The 18,373-nt window shown below is 39.9% G+C and overlaps 1 non-coding gene across 1 annotated transcript; it reads left to right on the top strand.

Moving 5' to 3' along the window:
- Nucleotides 1–1,855: 1,855 nt before the first annotated feature.
- LOC126966653 (U1 spliceosomal RNA) lies at nucleotides 1,856–2,016 on the top strand. The gene has a single exon (XR_007729768.1). It is a non-coding gene; the product is annotated as a U1 spliceosomal RNA (small nuclear RNA).
- Nucleotides 2,017–18,373: the final 16,357 nt, after the last annotated feature.

Below are 18,373 nucleotides of genomic sequence, written 5' to 3'. Positions count from 1 at the left end.
AGCGTGCCGACATCTTCGCCGAACACCTTGAACGCCAGTTCCAGCCGAATCCAACTGACGACGTATCGCACGTGACAGCACTTGAGAGAGAGATCGCCGAATATCTAGAACGGCCGGTAGAGGCACTAGAAGATGCGGTGTTCTTCTCCCCAACTAAAGTGAGAAGTTGCATCCTTCGGACGAGGCCCAAAAAAGCCCCGGGCGCGGATGGTATCACAAACGCCGCCCTGCGTCATCTGCCGCGTCAAACCATCGCGGCGATGACGCGACTCTTTAATGGCATCCTGCGCTCGGGGTACTTTCCAAATATCTGGAAGGAAGGCCTCGTCATTATGATCCCGAAGCCGGGGAAAGACACCGCACTAGCACATAGCTACCGACCCATCACTCTTCTGGCGACCCAGTCTAAGATATTCGAATCTCTCCTGCTGTCACTCCTAAGACCCTACATAGAGCTTAGGGAAGAACAGTTTGGATTCCGCGCTGAACACAGCACCACGCTCCAGCTGTCCAGGGTACTGCACACCCTCACCGCTTCTCTCAACAAAAGAGAGAAAGCTGTGGCAGTATTCCTGGACATGGAGAAGGCGTTCGACCGTGTTTGGCATACTGGACTCGTGCACAAGTTAGCTGCAACCTCGACACCTCCCCGCCTGGTGAGGATAGTCGCCAACTTCCTTGAAAACCGTCGGTTTCGAGTAAGGGTAGACGATGCCATTTCAGCTTCCAAGATTATCTCTGCTGGCGTACCGCAGGGGAGCTGTCTCTCTCCCCTGCTGTACGCAAAATACACAAATGACATCCCGCTCGAACCGTCGGCGACTCTGGCGCTATATGCAGATGACGCGGCGTATATTACATCGTCACTCAACCTAACGCACGCCGCCGTGAAGATGCAGCGCCAGCTGGACACCCTGCCAGAATGGCTCAAGAAGTGGCGGCTATCGGTGAACGTTGGCAAAACCCAGGCGCTCGCGACTGGGAGTGTGCACACTGGCCAGCATAGGTTGCAGCTAAACGGACAGGACATTTCGTGGTCCCCGACGGTAAAGTACCTCGGGGTCACCATCGACCGCCGGCTCAACATGAACGAGCACGTCACGAAGACCATCGCGTCGACAAACGTCGCGATGGCCTTACTTCGTCCAGTGCTCTCCTCAAGCCTCCCTATGAGGGTGAAGGTCTTGGTGTACAAGACCCACCTACGCAGCCGACTCACGTACGCCGCGCCTGCATGGTACGCGCTCGTGAATCTAACTAACCGGAAAAGGTTGCAAACCGTGCAGAACAAGATCCTCCGCCGCATCACGGGCGCACCATGGTACGTGAGGAACCAAACAATCCAGAGGGACCTAAGAGTCGAGGGCTTGGACGACTTCACTCGTCGTCTCGCCGTCAACATGTTCGCGCGTGCCGACTCGTCCGATCTCCATCATCTGCGAGATCTGGCCCCCTGGCACGCGCGGCCACCTGACAGCCGCCGCTACCCGCGTGATCTCGTGCGGGACGAGGATGTAGAGTGACGTGTTTGCGCGCGGCTCGGCTGATCGCCCTCCCTCTTCTTCGGGGCTGATCGTCAAGGCCCGCGCAAACCGGCAACAATCACCGGATCTCAGCTGAGGGAACAGGCGCTCCCTCAGCTCCAAAAAGATGACCACAAAGGGGGGGGGCGCTCCCCCAACCATACCATAAATTAAAGAAGACGACCGCAGAGAGCAACGACTCTCACCCCCAATGACCCGCCCGTTTCAACGGGCGGCGAGTGATCCTTGCTGCAGGGGACGAAAAGTCCTGATCAGCATTCCCCCACCGCGCCCATGTGGGCGCGGCGAGAGAAGACCACGAAGTTAGAAGCATACTTACCTGACGTAGAAGACACCGTGATCATGAAGGCGGTTCCCCCAGAGCGGGCCCTTCCATTGCATTGCGGTTGGGTTGACCTTTGCGATTATCCCTAATGCGGATAACTCGGACGCGAAATTTTTGTTAGTGGGGACTGCGTACGCGCTGTCCCCCCATAAAATATCATTATCTATTACTATCACTATCTTTATACCAAATACTTATTTAGTACTAGTAGAGAATCTGTATGCAATTTTCAACAACAGGTTTCGGTATGGAATTTGAATAACCATAGAATAGAAGTCATGATTTTGTTGATGGTTTCGAAAACTATTATATTTATGAATAATGAATATTATTATTAGATACTTAGTATCTATTAACTAATACCTTATATTTATTTTTCAAGTGGCAGTTTTTTACCTCGTTTATTTCTTTATGGAGTATGGGCTACGTTTTGTACTTGTGATTCATCAAACAAATCAATTGGTAACAATTTGTCTTTTTTAAGTGATAAACCCTCAATTCTGGGATTAACTACAATAAATTAGAAAACAAAATTTATGAACGATGCGGGACTCGAACTCGCGACCTCTCGCGTTCCGTGCGTATCATATAATATTAAATATCTCGTCATACTTGGTAACTACTAATTTGGTATTTAATGTTTCTTTAAAATATACTGCTGTGTATACCTATGCTGCTTAGCTTTCTATGGTATTCAATATCCTTGCCTTTTGAATGTGTACTTGATGTGTTCTATTTATTTCAAATAATAATTATTAATACTGCAAGTATTTTATGCCATACATTTATACATTCAAATAATGAAACTATCATTGATGATGACACGAAAAAGAATACAAGAGGGTTACAATTTTACTATCAAATACACCGTAAGTTTTATCAAATCGGTTAAGACGTTCTAATAGTACATTAAAAACATAGGTTGCGTATGTTTTTTTTTCAAAATGTTATAAAATGGTTGGTTCCAACACTCATGTACGGAAGTGAAATTTGGATATGGCAGAAGAAACATTAAAGCATAATAAATGCAGTTGAGATGAGAGCGTTGAGAAGTATGATAGGAGTTAAAATTAGTGGCAGGATAAGAAATAGTGAGATAAGGAAACGTTGTGGTCTGAAAAAAAATGTTGTGACAAAAATTGAGAAAGGCATGCAAGATGGTTTGGACATGTCGATAGAATGAATGAAGCACGATTGACGAAGAAAGTGTGAAGGCCAGTGTGAATGAAAGTGTTAGAAGGGGAAGACCTAGGCGGACGTTTCAAGATCAAATCAGGGACGTCTTGGAAAAAGGCCAGGTCAAGAGTACCCTAAACCGGAGAGCATGTATGAAAGGAATAATGAAAGTGGACGAGGCGAAACAAGTATGTGAGGATCGTAGCAAGTGGAAAGAAGTGGTCTCTGCCTACACCTACGGGAAAGAGGCGTGATTATATGTATGTATGTATGTATGCTTGTATAATATGGTTCTAGTTCGGGAAGAGATAGAGAGGGTTACAGTTAAAAAGAGAGAGAGACGTATGTTACGTCAAGTGCCGAATAACTCCAGAACACAATGTGCATTCAAAATCTTACCAATGTGTTTTACAATGCAACGAGAAGGAAGAGGAGATAATAAGCTTATCCTGTGAAGACTGCGCAGCTAGCTAGCTCATAAAGGTAGGTATATAAAGAGCGCACAAAAAAGAATGCTTGTAGAGTTTCTTGCGCCGCTTCTTCTCTCTCAGAGCGCCATTTGTTTCCGAAGCAGTAGTAGTATCTAGAATATTAGAAATGACATCAAAAAGAATTCTAATGATCAATTTTGAGAAAATAAATGCCTTTTATGCCTTTATATTCTGTGGCATTTACAATGTAGCTTCACCGCAGAATGAGTTTATCACGTGTTTTAACTGTTGAATTGAAGCACTGTGGCCAGTATTTATTTTCCATTTTTACGATAGACAATTTTATTATTTTGATTATTACTGTACAGGGGCGTGCAAACAAGATCGCGACTTTTAAATGACCGGGGGTGTGACGTCATCGGCTAGTAAGCGCACGCCCGTGTTTTAGCTTCGGCTTAAGCTGAAGATATGAAATATTTCTACTAGCCGTTCCCGCCCCCTTCGCTAGGTGAATTTTAAAAGGAAATATATTAAATTGTATTCATCTTATTACAAATACAATAAAGAAAAAATTCGCATCGAATTTTGGTAGATTCAAGTCGATACGATCAGTGGTTTAGGTGTGATTGAGTCTCAAAGAAAGACCATTTTCATTATATATATATAAGATAAGAATATTCAAAAATTATACTTTCATAAATTTTTTGAAACATACACTATTTTTTCTCAAACAATTAAAGTTATAGTGCGTTACATAATAATATATCAGTTTTTGTTAAGAAGTCATATGCGGAATAATTTTCCCTTCACTTTACCAGTTGAATTTCGCTTGAATCGTTCCAGCAAACTCGTACCAATAAACGTACAACAACAGGGACTTTCCACTGATACAACCGCATTCAAGTATCAGTAACATTGAGGGTCGTGGCTTTGTAATACTTTATTATGTGCCTGGTAAGATCCCCAGACAAAACTTTATTGGAACATCAAGTATAGGCACACATCGATATAAGACACTAATAAAATGCGATCATTAGGATACTAAGGATCTCTTTTATATTATAAATTTGAGTTTCTTTTTCGTATGTTTTCATGACTTAGCTACTTAGCAGATTATAAAAAGATACATCATCCCCACAATCTAGATGTGTGGCGGTCCTCCACAGTGCGGTTTTCAAGGAGCTTTCTCCCACGTACTACAAAGCTGTGGAATGAGCTTCCTTGTGCGGTGTTTCCGGGACGATAGGACATGGATACCTATAAAATTTTAGACAAGTTTTAGACACTCTGCACCTTCATATTAATGTATTTTGTATCAGTTTTGGCTTATTGTATGTTAAACTTATACTGCCTTATTCATAATAAAACGCTTTTCGAAGGTATAAAACTATATTAGTTAAAACGTGTTTTAAGCCTATCGAACGTTCGATAAAATTCCTTATTCATATTCGTTAGATAAATCTCGCATAACTAATACGTCTCTATAGTACGCAATATTGCCATTTCTTACAAAAAAACATGATTTTAACTTAATTAATGAGAAACTGTCAATGGAAACAGAAATATTTTCAATGTCAATGGTTTGTCAGTTGTCAAAATAATTTCAAACTTTAAAAATTAAAGTTTTGAAGTTTGTCGGTTGTCAATCTATGACAAATATCCAACAACTTTGAGCGGGAAGCTATATAACACATTATTTAATGAACAGCTAATCGATGTCGGCCATGTTTTCTGCGTTCGAGTGCTTAAACGTATATTAGCGATGTTTTAAATCTCCGCTAAGTCATTATGAATAAGACAGATAATATTTAGAACATAATTTTAGTTCGTGTGTTTTAAATTTATGTATATTTTTTTTAATTAACACGTTTATATGTATTTGCCTTAGTAGTGATAGTAACATAAAATTATCTATTGTATTAGAGTTATAGCTCTACATTTATTTAAGTTAAATATCACGCCATCATAAGTGTTTCCATTTAATTGACGTGATTAATCATGGTTTACTTTAACTTGCGTTATTTTGAAATTACTAATACATGTATATATGTTGTTTGGTAACCAATAAATAAATATAAAAATAAAAATAAGCGTGTACATATCCTTTAAGGCCGGCAACACTCCTGTGATTCCTCTGGTGTTGCAAGAGAATGTGGGCAGTGGTGATCAATCAACAGGTGAGCCCGTTTGTCTTCCGTTTCCAAAAAAAATGATAACAAAATTGTGATAGGGACATAGGATACATGATTTTTTTAAATTTTGAACGCTTCCCGAGATAGTCAAACTGGACTTCTAATGAATTTGAGATCAGTAGATCGATTAGAACAAAAAAATTACTACTCATAACAGTTATGTATAAAAGTTTTTGAAGAGCTAACTATGTTATTAAAAGCGGCCAAGTGCGAGTCGGACTCACCCATGAAGGGTTCCGTAGCAGCAAGTAACATAATATAAAAGTTCTTGTAGTTCGTTGTAACTTTGATTTGATGATTAGTGTATTTTTTTCGGTTAAGTTGGGGCGCTTAGCAGAAACCTCCAAGTGTGGGCGGGGGCGTCGCTCCGTAAAGAAGTGTTACCCACAATCTGAATGGAGCGACACTCACCACCCCGGTGCGTCCTGGTAACATTGGTCAGTGATTGATAGTTATTGTGCTGCGATTTTCACTAATCGCTGTGCAATGGCTGTCTTTTGCTGGCTGATGGCTAATATCGCTCTACTCTTCCGGCGGTTAGTGGATGCCAACCGGAAGATCTTATAGCGTCCACCTGCGTCTAGGCCTGCGCAGTCGATCGCCATACGCGGGGATGACGGAATCCTGGGGAGTTGAACGGGACAGGGGTCGGGGTTCAGTTACCCCTGTAACGCAATACGCTCCCTTTGCCCCTGATTTCACGCTAAACGGTAGCCCCGTGAGTAGCCGCCACGTGGGTAATGGTCTCGTGTCCCTGTAACGGCAGGGCCACAGGCGAGGTTCGGCTGGGATCGGTGTCCGACCATGCTGACGGGGCAAGAATGGGTGGAGGACCTGGTGGAACGGATCGATCCACCAGCCACTCATCTCGAACTCCTGATGTCGCGCAGGTGCATCACCCATTGGGGCCTATACTCCCGACGCAGCCCTGATGGTCAAGTTGATGATCCCCAGGTGCGGGCTCCGTGGAGGGTGGGGAGCGGCGGGAATGAAACATACCCGGTTTAAACTATGGAAGCCAAACGATCCACAAAAAACCCCAATATGGGACCTGGAGGGAAACCAAAAGGTACCACAACTGGGCCCTTGGAGGAGAAATCCAAAAAGGTAACCCACACTTCCGGAGATTGTTCAGCATCTGATGGCACACGGAATATACTGGCAAAAGAGCCACCAAAACAAAGGGAGGGTGCGACTCCGGTTAAACCCAGCCAACCGTCTATGGGCATGGATGCTGCCTCTGCAGTGTCCGTCCAAACAGTCGATAGATTGGAGGCAGGTTGGACCCTTGTTGAACGTAAGGGCCGAAAGCAAGTAAACCCCTAGAGGGACCGAATCAATTGCAATCGGTACCCACACAGACCGTACACCATCGGCCAAACAGGAGGCAGAGGAGAATAGCGGCCCGTCTGCGGAAAGTCAAAGATCCAAATTCTGGGCCCTCAGCACCTCCTGCTAAGCCTAAGGTACCTGAACCGCAACCTAGTACCTCTAGAGGTACTAGTGAAGCGAAGAAACAAACTGTACCCATCTTCAGGAAGGCCCACGACCACCAAGGGCCTTCCTTCAGCAAAACTGGTGCCGTAGTCCAGCCCGTTGTGTTGTCCAAACGCCCCCGTGTAGATGAATCTAAATCTCCGAGGGGAGACCACAAAAGGGCCAAGACTTTCGACACGCCCAAACCTAGCTCATACGCCGATGCCGCAAAGAACGACCTGGTTGTAGCAATTACATCAGTTAAAACAGGCCACATTGATGCCACGTCAGTACAGCTGATCCAGAAGAATCTCGAGGAAAAACTCATGGTCGCCATGCTGGCTGCTTCAGGTGGGGATGGGCCAGCCTTTCTTGGCAAACCCGTCTATGACGGGGGAGTCCTGAAACTGTGGTGCGCGAATTCGAGTACTCTGGATTGGCTAAAAAATGCTGTCCAAGATATCAAACTATCAAACAACGATAACCTGACGGTCAAACATATATGAGAAGTGCCCAGCCGCATAAGATGCGGCATCCTTCTGCCTGGTGTTTGGAAAGACACCAAAGCAATCGGCGGAATGCTCCGGTTTCAAAATTCTTGGGCCGAGGTAGACAGCTGGTTGCTACACGCACTTCACCAATCATAATGACAATACCTTCATTATAATCAGTGTACCAGAGGAGAAAGTCCCTACAGTGAAGGAACACGAGTGCCGTCTATCTTTCATGCTGGGCTCGGTATTCATAAAGTTGCAGTGACCGGGGGGGAAAATTTATTGAAGTCCCTCCCTCCAAGTCTACAAACCAGGAGGACTCTTCTGCTGAGAAAACAGACAATGAAGCTGCACAGTCAGAACCGATGGACGCTCAATTAGAGGACCCCACCGCTACGGGTGCGCGCGTCTTGAATTGCCCCTCAGAGGAAGCGCTGGTCAACCTGATGGAGCTCGAAGACACACTGTCGACGGGCTCCAAGGATGACACTGTGTGCACCAAAGAGCTGGAAGAGCTGTACATCGGGGACGGCGAGGAGGTTCTGCTATCCAAAGATGGCATCCCCTTCTCATAAGTGCAGCATCATACAAATAAACCTCCACCATAGTGAAACCGCAACGGCTCAACTCCGGAAATGGTTAGAGGTTAACCCTACAGCACTCGCTCTAATCCAGGAGCCATTGGTTAGACGAGGCCGCATATGTCAGCTCTCCAATATTGGAGGTAAGGTTATCCACGACTCAGGTCCAGAACACCCTAGGACCTGTATATTCGTTTCAAATAAGCTACAGGTGTTAGTCTGTTAGTGGATGACTAACAGATTTTTGTTCCAGGGATATATGCACTATACAATTACTGGACAGGAATACAAATGAGCCACCGATGGTGATCGCCTCGGTGTACATGCCCGACGGTACAGATCCACCACCGGATGAACTCGTGAGACTGGTGAACCACTGCGAGACCGCCAAATGCGAGTTGTTAGTGGCTGCAAACTGCAACGCACACCACCCGCTGTGGGGCATGCAGACACCAAACGAAAGAGGTAAGCAATTGGCTGAATATCTCTTTACTACTAACCTAGATATCATAAACACAGGGTCAGAACCCACTTTTATCAATAGGAGGAGCAGTACAATTATTGACATTACTCTGGCATCGGAAGGAATGTCTAATATTATATCCAACTGGCATGTGTCAAGAGAAGCATCCTGCTCAGACCACAGATGAATACTCTTCAACCTTGAGGTAAACACTATTAAATTATCTCCTCGAAGGAACCCCCGCAGAACGAACCTCGTCGAATACAAGTTGATGATGGAATCGCGTCTGAAAGAGGGGACGAACCCAGAGAAGATATTTGGAGTTGAAAACATTGAAAAACAGGCAATAAGAATTAAGGAAATCATGATTACCTGTTATCATTCTACATGCCCCCTCACCCTTGCCACCTCAGACAACCCAAAATCCCAACCATGGTGGGGACCTTGAATTGGAGAGACTTAGGAGGAAGGTGAGGAAACATTTAAACCGGGCAATGAACACAGGCCAACAAAGCGATTGGGATAGCTACAAAGACACTAAGTCTAAGTACAAAAAACGCATCAGATATAGAAAATCTGAAAGTTGGCGGAAATACTGCAATGGCATTGAATGCCAAAACCAGGCAAACAGGGTAAGAAAAGTCCTTTCTAGTCAACCCAGACAAATTCTGGGTTCCCTGCGGAAACCTGATGGTACCTTCACTAAGTCACCTGAAGAGACGGAGCAAATCCTTATAGAAACACACTTCATTTGTATTACACTACTGTTACACTGTGTCACCAATATAGTATCTTGGTATGACAGCTTTTGTCAAATTATAAATATGGCTAATTTGACTAAATTGACAAAATATATTGACTTTCAAAAGAGATTTCAATACTTTTAATGTTAAAAAAGATTTTTGTACTTTTATCATACTTTATATCCCACTTTATGAGCATGAATTTTTAACCGCTTACAACTTTTAGTGTTGATATATTATAAACCCACCTCGAAGAAATGATTCAAGCAAATGCCACTTGACTCATTTGGTTTGTAAAATTGGTCACATCTCCCTCTTGCTACCAATTAGCGCCAATTCTCTTTCACTATCTTGTGTACGGAAGAGCTGAAAAAGATGGCGGTGTAAATAAGTATCGATTATCATTAGGTTACGATACGTCTGTGATACCTTGTAAATAGCACTAGTTTGTAATTGTTCACGTTCTTGTAAGCTGTCTTCTGAGGGCCTTTAAAAAAAGTGACTCTATAGTTTTCACATCTGACTGTGTGCTTGTCGCGTCCTTTCATTTGTCTCATTCTGACAAGCGGAGGAAGGGATGTGAATACTTGTCAAAAGTTGTTTTATATTTAATGAAAAAATATTAGTTTCGTTTGCCAACGCAGCCTAAGTCTGCGTTGGTTATGTGGGACTCACGTAAAAACCTAAACTAACCCACCCACTAAACATCACCTGAGGTTGGCTTTAGGCAAGTGAACCTAAGCCTTCATCGAAGGCCATCTTCTCTTGAGGAGAGAGAGGCGCAAGCGGCACTCACTTGTGAGTATCCGCTGGGATTCTACAATTTCAATCACCAGAATCGTAAATAAATAGTGCGATAGAACAACTGCAGCTCCCATTATACATATATGTATAATAATATATTGACACACTCTTACACAAATTATCTTGTCCCAAACTAGGCATAACCTGTACTACTAAATACATATAAGCATCCATGACTCGGAAACAAACATTCATATTCACCATATAAATGTTTGCACCTACCAGGATTCGAAACCGACTGGGCTCTACAATCAGGATTTCATCCTCGACTATTTCGTATGTCGTTTTATTATTTAATAACTTTGTACTAAATAATGATAATAAATAGAACATAATTAAGGATTGAAAATAAAGGCTCTTAATTTTATTATATTATTAATGTATTTTTTGAAGAAGTCCACAGCACTTACAAAAACTGTTATTGATCTAGGGTTACAAACAAAGAAGAAAACGGTTGGCAACATTTGCAATGTCAAAAATGCTGCCAATATTTCCTTTTTAGGTAGATTGAAATTCTTAAGTCCCAAGCTGACAATCAATCCTGAAACCGGTCACGATATTCGGAAATCACTTTACATATTATATTGTAATTGAAATGATTAGTAAAACGATGAAAATGTAAATCTTGATTTAAAAGAGTAGTAATGACTTTGTTGCTACTTCTTGGCATTAGCTCAAACCTTTACGAAGTAGCAGTAGATTCAATATGAAAAAAAATTTTTTTAAGACATTTATAAGAGTGTCATTTCCGTGGTCTACATGAATGAAGTTATTTTGATTTGATTTGATTCAACTGTTGAGATTTTACTGAAAATTTTCCAATATTATCACATCTTATACTTAGAAATTGTTTTCCGCGGTATGTAACTAATATCATATAGATGTATATCGTAGATGCACGGCGCCCTTATGTCTCGACTTAATGTTGCAAAGACAATGGATATTTTAGCAAAGCATTCAAGCGAACTTGAGAAATGGTTTTGCTTTTTATCTTGTGAGTATATAGGAACTCCAATTATTTCATAAAGGTTACTGAATCAATATAGTGGTAAGTGAAGGTACAGTGTTGTTAGCCCCAACAAGATGGACCGATGCTCCGGTCAAGATCGTCGGAACAGGTTGGATTAGGGCAGCGCAGGACCGATAGTCGTGAATGTCTTTGTGGGAGGCCTTTGTCCAGCAGTGGACGTCTTTCGACGTATATGATGAAGCGACCCTGCCCACAGAGCTAAAGAGGTCCCTGGTTCGAATCCTGATAGGTCCTCATTTGTATATGAGTAAGGATGTTTGTTTTACAATCCTCTTCCAAAGCAAAGAAGCTCTCGGAGATGTAAAAATAAGGGACGAGACGAGCAGGACGTTCAGCTGATTGTAATTGATGCGCCCTGACCATTACAATGCAGTGCCGCTCAGGATTCTTGAATAACCCCAAAAATTCTGAGCGGCACTACAACTGCGCTCGTCACCTTGAGGCTTAAGATGTTAAGTCTCATTTGCCCAGTAGTTTCACTAGGAACGGCGTCCTGCAGACCGAAACACAATAATGTTTATACATAATAATAATGCCCGAAATGCAACAACAACCAACTGTAAAGAGTCTGGACAGGCCATTCCTATTTGTACAATATCCGTGACTCACCTTTTTCTTCTCTCCTCTCTTTAATGCACTTGTCGCGATCTATTGATAATTTCCAACAATGAGCCACACTTTTGTCCGCTTATTAACGTGACCGACAGTCCATTGTACAGGGGCTGTCTGAATGTGGAAGAAACCACAGGCCGTCGTCAGTAGTGTGTGTCGTGAATTAGGGAATCAAAGACCAAAACGTACTAGGCGCGAAGTGGACAGATTGATGTACCTACTATTAGTGTCAAGTGTCAATGTGTCAAGTGTCAATGGTCAATGTGTCAAGTGTCAAAGTGTCATGTGTCAAATGTCAATGTGTCAAGTGTCAAGTGTTTCTCGCCGCCCCCGCAGTTCCACCGTGATCAGAATTCATACAATTGGATCGAAATATCTGCATCAAATATACTATTTTTACTATCGTGAGTACCCGATATAATAATTACAATGTTAATGTTCCGCGATAATAAAAGTTTAAAAACATAGCAGCCCATGAAATCCTGGAAGAAGCTTCACGTAAAGGTGTTGCTGAACAACGGGAACAATTCTCTAATAAGTTATACTTACCTTAAAATATTATCAATAACAATTTATTAATAGCAACAATAGTAAAAGAGATATAAATTATTTAAATAAAAGTAAATGAAGTGATATGTGCTGAGTTTCTACAGGCCATTATAACTCATAAGTCAGCCGCGTAATATGCGTGAAATAGATCCAGCCCCGGTTTTCTGTAAGAAATGCTTAAATTCAGGCTTCCTCGAGTCGCCTCTGAACGTTAAATTAGTTCGCTGAGCCGGAAGTTTGCTGCAAATATTAATTTAAATTTATTGTAATATCATGAAATTTTAGAAAGAAGAATGACGTCTTTCGCTTTATTAAATTGTTTATCTCAACATAATAAATACCTTAAGTAAATAACACTCACTACGTGTGACCCTATAATGGCCACTGAAAATTAATTCTAATATTTAAATAGTTGAAATTTAAAAAAAAATCAACATTACATTAAGGATTGATCTCCGCTGCTCTCAATCTAGACACCACACTACAACAGCTTTTTTATTACGGCATCAATTAGATCTGCGTGGCATTTTGACACTCAGTGGCATCTTTCAAATTTTGTAACATATGCTTCGTGTTATTTTACATTGAAATTAATAAAAACTGGTGATATGTGATCCCAGGGTCTTTCGAGACTGGCTCGAGTCCGCCCACGTGGGCGTAGTATTAGCTGCCGCACTTTGCAACTACGCTTAGTATATCTACGTATCTAGTTGGAGCGCAGCGGTGACCAATCCTTTATCTAAGTTTTCAAACAAACAAATAAAAAATTTAGGAAACAATTTTTTTATCACCTTACGTGATCGCATAAGCCGGCACAAAGTAGGTGTCAATGCGTACGCTAGCGCGCGCCTTCTAGATTTCTTACAGGGTGTTCCGAAATGATATAATGGAAAATCTATTTATATCTGAATTATGTATTTTATTTTTGAAAGTTTTTCTATATAGTAATGGTTAAGTAGTTTGCCGCGTACAAGTGTACACTATTTAACAGCGTTTCTATGGTCCTCTGCTACCGTGTCCCCGTGAACACGGCAATAAGACAGCTGTCAAAAAACTGCCAATATATACGTATCCCTAGACAAATGCACCAGAGAGATTTTTTTACTGGGTTTATAATTAATTGCTCTTGGTTCTAAGAGCCATAAAACAAACCGCAACGGTTTTGAAGACAAAATATATTAGTATTTCTTTGGTTTTAGCTGGCGGCGGCCATTTTTGTTTAGCATACAACGTTAACATTATTTTGTTAAATTCTTTTTTTAGAAAAACATTATTATCTTGAAATAACGTGTCCACTAAATAAAAATAATACAAACAATTCAATTGCAGTATTTTTATTTTGACGCGTTTAGCAAAATAGTCACAATTTCTCGTACAATTTTGAGAAAGCGGCAATATCACAGTGCGAAGCTTTCATAAATAACGTTTTTTCTTTACAATAACCAAGCTTGTTTATCTAGCAACCCGTAACATGACGAGACGAGCAGGACGTTCATTTGATGGTAATCTATACGCCCTGCCACTTACAATGCAGTGCCACTCAGGATTCTTGAAAAACACAAATATTTTGAGTGTCAATACAAATGCGCTCGTCACCTTGAGACATAAGATATTAAGTCTCTTTTGCCCAGTAATTTCACTAGCTACAGGATATAGCTTCTCAAGTGGCCGGCGCCGGATTTGGCGCCAAAACAGGTCAGCAGGTAGCTTCTGCGGGTGTGCGAGACGCATATTGTCCGGCCGTCGAAAACTTATATTATTAAAATTACACACACAACCTACCGGCTTATACAGTAGTATTGAAACAAAATAAAACATGAATTATAAATTTGAACCAAATTAAGCTGTTATAATAATTTGTGGGTTTGTGAAGCCACAATTTGATGAAATGCAAAATGAAATACATGGCTTCCTATATTAAAATGAACGATGTGGTATAAGCTTTTCACTCTGTAGGCAAATATTTATTGTTTTTATGTTGTATCCTCTATTTTTATATAGTAGAGCTTGCAATTTGTTGAATACTGAAAATTATTACTGTAACTGTTTCACCTAATTTAATTGCATCAAAAATTTTAAGGGGATGAACATAGACTAAATATTGTTATCCTAAGATTTTCTATTTATTTATTAATTTAATAGGAAGCCCACGTTGTTTGTCACTTCTAACAATACCACTGCGGTAGTGTTAGAAGTGACATCAAAATGAATTTTTTAAGGAATCAATTTTGAGAATACTTTTTATGTATAAAAAATTTCAGTGACTATTATAAAACGTTAAAAAATATCAGACTTTTTTCCCCAAAATACTTTTAACATCGATAACACCATTCACCGGCTTAATGGCAGTAAGTGACTACTATCAAATTGAATAGTCAATAGTGACGTACAGAATACACTAGACAATATAATTTAACATCGCGAGAATTTTCGAAACCAGCCTTATTGTTGTTTTCTTGAAAAACTATGCAACATTGTTTGCGAGTACCAAACACAATAATTTTAGATTAGAGCCAAGTGCTTAAGGAACTTAACTTAGGAGACTTTATTGCAATCACACCTTTTTATACTCAAACAAATGAAACCTCTATCATTTCATTTATTTACATTATATTAAAATATAAGAGAATGTATTTCGTATTATCAACCCCATCATAATGAAGCTTTCTCTTATGTCACATGATCCCAAACTCCCACCGATTTTTTAATGTTTCACATTGGTATCTATCGTTTTTTATAAAAATATTTGGGTTATGAAATCACACGTTATGTGTCATCACCTCCATAACAGGGCACAGACTATCCAACACGTGTTTGTTTACGTTATCGGCGTACACAATTCACACAAACATTATTGCTTCGAGGGAAGGGTTTGTTTAACCTAACCACTTGTTTTAAATAACGATATAAGGAATAACAAACAATTAATACTTGTATTCATTTTATTTTCAAACATTGTTCATAGGCTTGGGAATCATTTTAAAATTAAAATTGCTTCTTTTCCATAGAAAAGGAGGACAAACGAGCGTACGGCTCATCCGGTGTTAAGTGATCACGACCACCCACATTCTCTTGCAACACCAGAGGAATCACAGGAGCGTTGCTGGCCTTTATGGAAGGTGTACGCGCTTTTTTTGAAGGTACTCATGTCGTATCGTCCTGGAAACACCGCACAAGGAAGCTCAGTCCACAGCTTTGTAGTACGTGGCAGAAAGTACCTTGAAAACCGCACTGTTGAGAACACATGCAGATGGTGGGGATGATATCCTTATTTTGGAGAGTCGTGTGAAGGTGGAATTCGGCGGCAGGAGTCCGGTATAACAGCTCTTGGTAACACACCCTGTGATAAATGCGGTAGAAGACACACAAGCGACGTCTCTACGTAACGCCAAGTGATCCAGCCGTTCACAGCACTGGGTCCCCGATTTGATTGCTGCATTCCTTTAGTTTAAAAAATCATTGCCAAAAAAATCAAACAAATTTTTATATTGGCAGGAAATTACTTTCAAGTATTATCAATTACTCAGCTTTTCATGTTGTTGTGCAGCCAGACTTCATAGCTTGATAGTGGTTAGTCACCTTAACCACCAAGCTATGGATCCCGGGTTCGAATCCCGGGAGGTGCAAACAATTGTATGATAAATATTATGTTTGTGTCCAAGTCATGGATGTTTATATATTTATGTAGGTTTTGAGTAGGGATTATATATTATTAAATTAGATATTTTTCAACAATCCGCTTCATCTTTTAAATGACAACATAAATAAAATGTTCACCACTTAAAAAACCCTATTTTAGTTTTAATGATAGTTTGTTTTTTTTTCTTGTTTTATTTTATTTTCTTAAATTTAAATTCATTTATATTATGGTTTATTTAGTTTTATTGTTTTAATTATAACTGTTTTAATTGTTTATTACTATTTAGTTGTTTTTATTATTTAGTTTTTTTGTAATGTAAGTATCTTCTCTGCACACTACAATATATTGAAAATTAATCCGGTTCGTTAAAAGTAAAAATTGTTGTCATGAGTATAATAAAGATATTGTAATACTAGCTGAGCCAGCAAACGTTGTATTGCCGATATTAAAATAGCGATACAAAAGTAACTGTTGATCGTAGATGGTAGAAAATTTGAAGTTGTATGCTGACTCATAGACAAACAAATTTAAAAAAAATTTGGCGTGGACCACCCTTAGCATTTAAGGGGATGAAAAATAGATGTTATCCGATTCTCAGACCTACCCAATATGCACTCAAAATTTCATGAGAATCGGTCAAGCCGTTTCGAAGGAGATTAACTACAAACACCGCGACATGAAAATTTTATATGTAAGAAATTTAAGTGCAGAACAAAGGGTGCATTGTACATCTAATTACCTCACTTCAGGACGTCAGCTTTATTTGAACATTTGCGCACGTTTCAAGGAACTATGTTAATACAATATTTTAATTACTTAAGCCTTATATGCTTACTTAGCATTTTGAATTAATCATTTTATTTATAAGACCTTTTGATGATGCTAAGAGACTAAATTGTTGTTTACTGCAACTTATAGAAACTAAAAAATTACTGTAGCTTATATTTTACGAAATTAGAAACTTTTCGTAATATTCAGTCCAAACAAAAAATACAAAGTCTGGTTTGTGGTATTAACTTAAAACCCAGTGGTCCTTATACTTTCAAAGAATGACATCTCCACAGTTAAAACTTATTATTTCTTACAATTGAGATAATCGGCTGATAATAAGATTGTGGCGGGCTTATTTGAAGACACCAATGTCATATCGGCTCGATGGCAAATCCCTCGCAAGGTGAGTTTGCAGTATAACATTCATAATAATATATGTTTGGAATAAAGACAACAGAAAATAGAAATACTTCGAGAAAAATATTAACCCTTTTTATTTTTTGAGAAGCCAAAATCTATTTCTGATAAAATCTATAAATTATTTTATTGAATTTGATGTGCTCTTATCATTTGGTTCTCATTAGATGTCAGCATTATTTTAAGACCTTAAAACAGATTGTAATTAGTGTCTGTATTATTTGCAAATATGGACCAGACGAGACTGATGGTAATTAATACGCCCTGTCCATAACAATGCAGTGCCGCTCAGGATTCTTGAAAAACCCAAACATTCTGAGTGGCACTCCAGCTGCGCTCGTCACCTAGAGACATAATTCATATTCAAATTCAATTGCCAAGTCATTTCACTAGCTATGGCGCCCTTTAGACCGTAACACAGTAATGCTTACACATTACTGCTTCACGGCTGAGATAGGCCCCGTTGTGGTACCCATAATCAAGCCGGCATCCGGTGCAAAGGAGCCTCCAACTGGTAAAATATCAAATTATTAGTGAATTGCAGTTTTGTTTGAGCATATAATATGTGAGGAAATTTCAAGTTCAAACTTTTCAGCATCGCCAAATTTTTGCAAGACACAAAAGAAAATGAAACTGAAAGTTCAATCATGCAAAGCATACGTGTCTGATAATTTTCTTGGAATGTGTAAGATGTAAGTAAATTTGTCGATGAGTTATCTTCACTCTTTGGTATTCGTAAATCGACGTAAAAATTTTCATAAGTGGCCAATTTTCGTTGTGGGCGGAAAAAGCTTTTGTAGAAGCTTTTAGAACTGCTGGGGCGAAATAAGTAACTCGGAAACGTTCCATATCTTATGAAATATTATTATGATATGTAAAGTGTTATAACAATGTACAGAATAGATGTGCATCCTGTGAAACACCAAAGCTATTATAGTTTGAAATATATTATACCTACTATTTTGTCACAATAAGTCGTGATGGTCTCAAGTTAGGTATTTTAATGTATTCCTGTAATAAATAAGAGAAAAATCTGCAATATATATGCCAGTGATGTGAAATAATAATTTTGATCAAAGTATTTAAATACAAAATGCAAATGCATTGTATCTTTACTATTTCAAA

The sequence above is a fragment of the Leptidea sinapis genome, chromosome 10 (assembly GCF_905404315.1).
Source record: "Leptidea sinapis chromosome 10, ilLepSina1.1, whole genome shotgun sequence".
Taxonomy (NCBI): Eukaryota; Metazoa; Arthropoda; class Insecta; order Lepidoptera; family Pieridae; genus Leptidea; species Leptidea sinapis.
The sequence above is the reverse complement of the archived record's forward strand: the minus strand, read 5'-3'. Positions and strand labels throughout refer to the sequence as shown.